This window comes from Jatropha curcas, chromosome 6, assembly GCF_041381405.1.
Source record: "Jatropha curcas cultivar XTBG-Jc1 chromosome 6, XTBG_Jcur_1.0, whole genome shotgun sequence".
In the NCBI taxonomy this organism is placed as follows: Eukaryota; Viridiplantae; Streptophyta; class Magnoliopsida; order Malpighiales; family Euphorbiaceae; genus Jatropha; species Jatropha curcas.
The window spans coordinates 1,960,901-1,966,900 of NC_143156.1; the positions used below are offsets into that span (position 1 = coordinate 1,960,901).

Here is a 6,000-nt window from a genome sequence, read left to right on the forward strand (position 1 = left end):
TAGTGCAATCACTATGGTTGAGTTGGAAAGAGTTCATCCCAATTTAAGTGCAAAGTGATCAAATTTATAGTGCCCTGTATTAAGGATAAATGCAAATTTTATATTTGTGATTCTTCGGCAAAATTAGCAATTGTTAATAGCATTTAGCTATTTGAATAGCTTGTTATAAAGCATTATAGACTTTGCAAGCTTTTGCTTTATAGACTTTGCAAGTCAAGTCTTAGCACTAATGTTGTTTTGGGTCCAAAATGTAGAAATAATGGTGCAAAAAAACAATTTATAGTGCAATCATTATGGTTGAGTTGGAAAGAGTTCATCCCAATTTAAGTGCAAAGTGATAAAATTTATAGTGCCTGTATTAAGGATAAATGCAAATTTTATATTTGTGATTCTTCGGCAAAATTAGCAATTGTTAATAGCATTTAGCTATTTGAATAGCTTGTTATAAAGCATTATAGACTTTGCAAGCTTTTGCTTTATAGACTTTGCAAGTCAAGTCTTAGCACTAATGTTGTTTTGGGTCCAAAATGTAGAAATAATGGTGCAAAAAAACAATTTATAGTGCAATCATTATGGTTGAGTTGGAAAGAGTTCATCCCAATTTAAGTGCAAAGTGATAAAATTTATAGTGCCTGTATTAAGGATAAATGCAAATTTTATATTTGTGATTCTTCAGCAAAATTAGCAGTTGTTAATAGCATTTAGCTATTTGAATAGCTTGTTATAAAGCGTTATAGCGTTAACCTTTTGTGTCTATTCAATAAGATTAACTGTTAGTTGTTTTGGTTACTGTTAGCTGTTAGGTATTTTAGTTGCTTTTTATAAAACGTTAAAAGCTAAATGTTAAATGAATTAACTTTTTATAAAATGCTACCTTAACCGCTAAAAATTAATTCAAAAAGTAGCGTTTAGCGTTTTAACCAATAATAATAAAAAAAAGAAGCTAAAAGCTACCTGTGAACATAGCTTATAAAAACCTATTGCTAGAGTATACCCTATACAAAGCTACCTTACCTCTAAAAAGCTATCTTACCCTCTAAACACTATAATAAAAAAATAATGTTTTGACTCGTCAAAATGCTAAAAACTACTTAAAAAATAGTTGTCGAAAACAATATATATTCATATCAATGAATGTATGTTTATTTTCACTAATTTACCAACATATACCTTACTAGAGAGTATAAATAGCAATGTTGTTACCTTTAACCTTGTCCCGAAATGACGAGCTTCGTAACACTTGATGTTTTTTCTCTAAAATGCATCATCTTCTACCTCTTGGTGCTGCAGCTGAGCCTTCAAGCTCTCTCCAACAGAGGGAATGAGACAGATTATCTTGCCTTGATACAGTTCAAGTCCAATATTGTGCATGACCCTCAAAATCTGATGAGCTCATGGAACGAGTCACTCCATTTCTGCAACTGGGAAGGAATCACATGCGGCCGCAAACACAGAAGAGTGACCATTCTTGATCTTCAATCAAAAGGGTTAGTGGGTTCTTTGTCTCCTTACATCGGAAACATGAGTTTTCTTAGGGAGATTAGTCTTCAAAACAACACATTCCAAGGTGAAGTCCCACCTGAATTAGGATATTTGTTCAAGCTGCAAGTTTTAAATCTTGGAAATAACTCCATTGAAGGGAAAATCCCACCTGACTTGTCCAATTGCTCTAATCTTCTCCAACTTCAGTTATCCTGCAACAAACTAGCAGGAAATATTCCATCTCAGCTTTCCAATCTGTCTAAGCTCATTTATCTTTTAGTTTTCTTTAATTCTTTGAACGGTCCCATTCCACCTTCCATTGGGAATCTTACCTCATTGGATTTCTTAGCTGCATCCGAAAATTTCTTGGTTGGAACTATACCTGATACCCTTGGCCAACTCAAGCACTTGACATTGCTTCAAATTGATGAGAATAACTCTCAGGTATAATACCTCAGTCTATTTACAATATTCAACCATCAATCATTTTTCTGTGACTGAAAATCACTTTCATGGAAGTCTTCCATCAAATATTGGCATTCTTCTACCTCAACTTCAGAACTTTCAAACAGGGGGAAACAATTTTAGTGGGTCAATTCCTGTTTCGTTTTCAAATGCTACGAACTTTTACGCATGGAATTAACAAGGAATAACTTCACTGGAAAAGTAGATGTCCGCTTTGGAGGCCTACGTAAACTTTATATGTTAACCTTGGCTGAAAATAATCTTGGAACCAGAGAAGGTGATGATTTGAATTTTATCACTTCTCTGGTCAATTGTAGCTATTTGAGAACTTTGGATTTCTCTGGTAATAGGCTAAAGGGGAGTTTTTCCGAACTTAAAAGCTAATCTATCTTCATCTCTTCAATTCCTATCAGTTGGGCACAATCAAATATATGGAGCCTTCCTCGATGGCTCTTTACTCTTGTTGGCTTAACAACAATGAGCATACAAGCTAACCAAATTACAGGTACTATTCCAATGGAGATGGTGACCTTGAAAAATTACAACTGCTATATCTTGATCGCAATAGATTATCAGGACCAATTCCATCATCCATAGGCAATCTATCGTTTTTGATTCAGCTTCAATTGGCTGTTAACAATTTTCGTACTGCACTCCCTTCTGGTCTTTATTGGCATAACATGTTATTCTTGAATCTTTTAAGAAGCAACATTATCGGTTCATCCTAAACAACTTTTTTCTATCCCTTCCATGTTAGTTCATATAGATTTATCTCTAAACAATTTTGAAGGAACACTTCCTTCAGAAATTGGCAGTTCATTCAGTTTAAATGAATTTTATGCTTCAAAAAGCAACTTATCTGGGAAAATTCCAAATGAACTAGGTCAGTGCAAGAGCCTTGTGACTCTATACTTGGATGGTAATAATTTTCAAGGTACATTACCTTCATCATTAGCTTCTTGAGAGGTCTTCAAGCCTTGGACTTGTCTAGAAACAATTTATCTGGCAAAATTCCTGAATATCTAGAGAAATTTTCATTAGAATATCTAACTTGTCTTTTAACAATTTTGAGGGTGAGGTTCCGAACAAAGGTGTTTTTGCCAATTCAAGTGCAATATTTGTCGAAGGTAACAGTAGGCTATGTGGAGGCATACCAGAACTCAAGCTGCCAAAATGCATAAATCATCAAGAATCAAGAGAAGAAAACTAGATGTTGTCAAATTTGTGACAATTGCAATATCAGGTGTTTTTTGCTTGATCATCTTGTTAATCTTCTTATATGCAAGTTTAAGGAGGAGTCCCACAAAGAGAGATCTCCGAACAACATGCTAGTAAAAGCATTTGAGAGTCTTTCCTATGACAGGATTCTAAAGGCAACTAATGGGTTCTCTTCAGAGAACTTACTTGGTATGGGAAGCTTTGGTACTGTCTACAAAGGAAACCTTGAGGGAGAATGGAGGATTCATTGCAGTAAAAGTAGTCAACCTTCAACAACGTGGTGGTGGAAAGAGTTTCATGGCTGAATGCAAAGTCTTGCAAAATATACGTCACAGAAATCTTGTGCGAATCATAACATCTTGCTCAAGTATCGATTTTCAAGGAAATGATTTTAAAGCACTTGTTTACGAGTACATGCCAAATGGGAACCTCGAAAAGTGGCTGCATCTGGGTTCTGAAATGCACAATCAGCCAATTGAGCAACTAAGACTAAACCTTCAAAGATGAATATTTCGATAGATGTGGGGAATGCACTAGATTATCTTCATCGCGGTTGCCACGAGCCAATCATTCATTGTGATCTAAAGCCAAGCAACATCCTTCTTGACAATGATATGGTTGCTCATATTGGAGATTTTGGTCTAGCAAAATTTCTCCCTCAACTGATGAATCCAGTTCAAAGTAGTTCTCTTGGTGTAAGAGGAACATTGGCTATACCGCTCCAGGTGAATACTCTCCTATTTGATAATACAGAGTTTAATTTACTTATTCACTGTCGGAATTTTTTCTTACTTTTTTTTTTTTTGAATTTTGTAAATATTTTAGAATATGGTTTAGGAAGTGAGCTGTCAACAAGTGGAGATGTTTATAGCTATGGAATCCTTTTGTTGGAGATGATGACAGGAAAAAACCTACTGATGTATTTTTGCAGAAGGTCTTAACCTTCACAATTTTGCTAGAATGGCATTGCCTGATAATGTGTTGCAGATTGCAGACCAGCACTCTTACAAGAAGATGAAGGTGTAAGAGAACATGAAGTTGAATGCGTAATTGGCATGATTAAGGTTGGGGTTTCATGTTCTATGGAGTCTCCTCAGGATAGAATGGACATGAGTAATGCAGTAAATGAGTTGCTTTCAGTTAGAAACAACTATGTGCGAATTAGAAGAACAGGACCATCCATGTATACAAGTAAGTAATTCATTTTTCCAATTTATATTTACTTTGAATTTCCGGTGCTTGTTTCCAAAATGTTTGTGAAGAACAATAAAATCACTTCTGGAATATGGAAGCAGGGGAGAATTTGTTTATCCAATTGTTCTATGAGAAACTACTAATGGACTATGGTTTTGGAAAGTCAACTATCTGTTTATAAAAATTGAAAGTCTACTAACTAAATATCATGTATTTACTTTTTTTTTTCAATAATTAACTTATTGTAGGACCATGAAGCTGAAATGTGATGGAGTGAAAGCAGTTAAAGGAGCGATATTTATCAGAATCGTTAGTCCAATTTGAACTTTGCAAACAGCGAGAGGCCACTGTAAACCGAGCAGGACCATTACAGGAATTATGTAGGAAACAGGAAGCCATGTTTCTGTATTCTGCCTCTACAGAAGGCTTGTTTCTTAAATTTCTAGGAAATGGTACATCTCCAAGAAAAATGAGAATCCAGTTAAAGATTTGCTTGTAAATGAACAAGACGCCCAATTTGCATTAAAAGACCTGTAGCTGCATAGAGTTGTTAGGTTGATTCTGTTCTTGCTGCATAATTTGACAAAATTAAAAAGAACAAAATTTGAGAATGTAAAAGTTAATATTTTTGGACCATTTCTAATACATTTCAGAAGAAAATCAACATTATTGGACTTGAATTTCAAGTGGGAACATATGAAATTCAATTAATAACATAGAACTATGTTGGACACATGACACGACACAAAAGACAATCATCATGGTTGAATTGGAGTGCATGGTGACCAAATTCTAGTGCCGTGATCCAACTGCTAAGACATTTAACCTAACTATGAAGAAATGCATACGTCCTTAAGATAGTTTTCTCATTTTGGCTCTAGAATGTAGAAATAAAGGAACAAGAGGAGTTATTTCTTCTTGCCTCGAAAGCTACCAATGAGAAAAAACAAAGACAGTGACGGTTGACTTAAAGACTTCAAGGGATAAAAGGTTAGTATTCTAATGTTGTCTAATCAACACCTACTTTTGAATTTTCCTCAAACTACATATAAATGCCAACTTAAAACATAGACTAGAGAAGGAAAAAAAAAAAAATTTAATTGGGGTGTAAATATGATTAAAAAATTTAATTTCTAAAATTATCCATAATTATATTTATAAATCTTTTGTGTTAAAGGTATTTTCTTAATTATTTATTATCGAACCAAACAAAACAGTGTTATTAAACTTTCATTTCCCATACATTCTCCACAAACACAAAAAAAAAAAAAAAAACATTTACCTTACTTTCCCGCATTATATTTTACTTTACTTTAATGATTCGTCCCTCCCTTCCTCCGAACAAAACATAAGTATTGGTTAGAGTGATAAGTAACTTCAGTTTCCGTAAGATTAAGAATACAAATTTATTGGAAGAGAAAAAAATTTTTATTCTCTACAAAGAGGATTATACCTCCTGGAAAAAGAAAAAAGGACAAACATTTTAGTTGAATTGAAGACAAATTGATCAAATTCTGGTGCTTTAATGCACCTGCAAATACATTTAATCTTACTATCAAAAATTTTGGACCCTCTTTACTCTATTAGATACGTCCTTGTCACCATTAGATGACTTGATTAAGTCAAGTTTAGTCTGGACTT

At 34.0% G+C, this 6,000-nt stretch overlaps 1 pseudogene; it reads left to right on the top strand.

Moving 5' to 3' along the window:
* Positions 1–1,074: 1,074 nt before the first annotated feature.
* LOC149495221 (receptor kinase-like protein Xa21) lies at positions 1,075–4,364 on the top strand (annotated as a pseudogene).
* The last annotated feature ends 1,636 nt before the right edge of the window (positions 4,365–6,000 follow it).